Source organism: Penaeus monodon, chromosome 30 (assembly GCF_015228065.2).
Source record: "Penaeus monodon isolate SGIC_2016 chromosome 30, NSTDA_Pmon_1, whole genome shotgun sequence".
Classification (NCBI taxonomy): Eukaryota; Metazoa; Arthropoda; class Malacostraca; order Decapoda; family Penaeidae; genus Penaeus; species Penaeus monodon.
In genome coordinates, this window is record NC_051415.1 from 22,147,913 (window position 1) to 22,148,459 (window position 547).

The 547-nt window shown below is 30.5% G+C and overlaps 1 protein-coding gene across 2 annotated transcripts in view; it reads left to right on the forward strand.

Annotated features, from left to right (window-relative positions):
• Window positions 1-547, forward strand: part of LOC119592632 (arginine--tRNA ligase, cytoplasmic-like) — a 19,098-nt gene that overhangs the window by 8,674 nt on the left and 9,877 nt on the right. The gene's annotated exons all lie outside the window — the stretch shown is intronic.

A 547-nucleotide genomic window follows, 5' to 3' on the forward strand; every position in this document is an offset into this window, starting at 1 on the left:
ACAAATTAATTTGTGTTATTGAATAGTATTATCCCCTTGTAAACATTTACAAGTTGATGACCATTAAACCTAAATGTTTGTTTATCCGAAGAGTGAGAGCAAATATTCCTTATACATTCATTGGTTCTATAGTCAGTCATGACATACATGTGCAATATATAAGATTATATTTCATGTAATTCTTATTAAACATTGGTTGATAAGGGTATTTTGATGCCCATCAGTAAGCTCTATCCCTAACTAAGTATAAATTATTATCAATTTGTAAGTATTATGGAAAAGGAAGGAAAATAATAATAGACAGTATCACTTGTCACTAAGTGGTAATAAGAAGTTTTACAAGTATCTGTCATTTTAAGAATCCATTTGGCGTGCTTTTTTGTCTGGGCAGGAGAATATCTTCCAAAATGCTGATGACTGAACAAGGGAGAAAAAACAAACATGTATAGATAATATTGGTTTTGTTCTTTCAACAAGCAAATTATCAAGTCAACATGGTAATCAGTGTGTAAATGACATTCAGAGGGAAAGGTAATTATTGGCAACA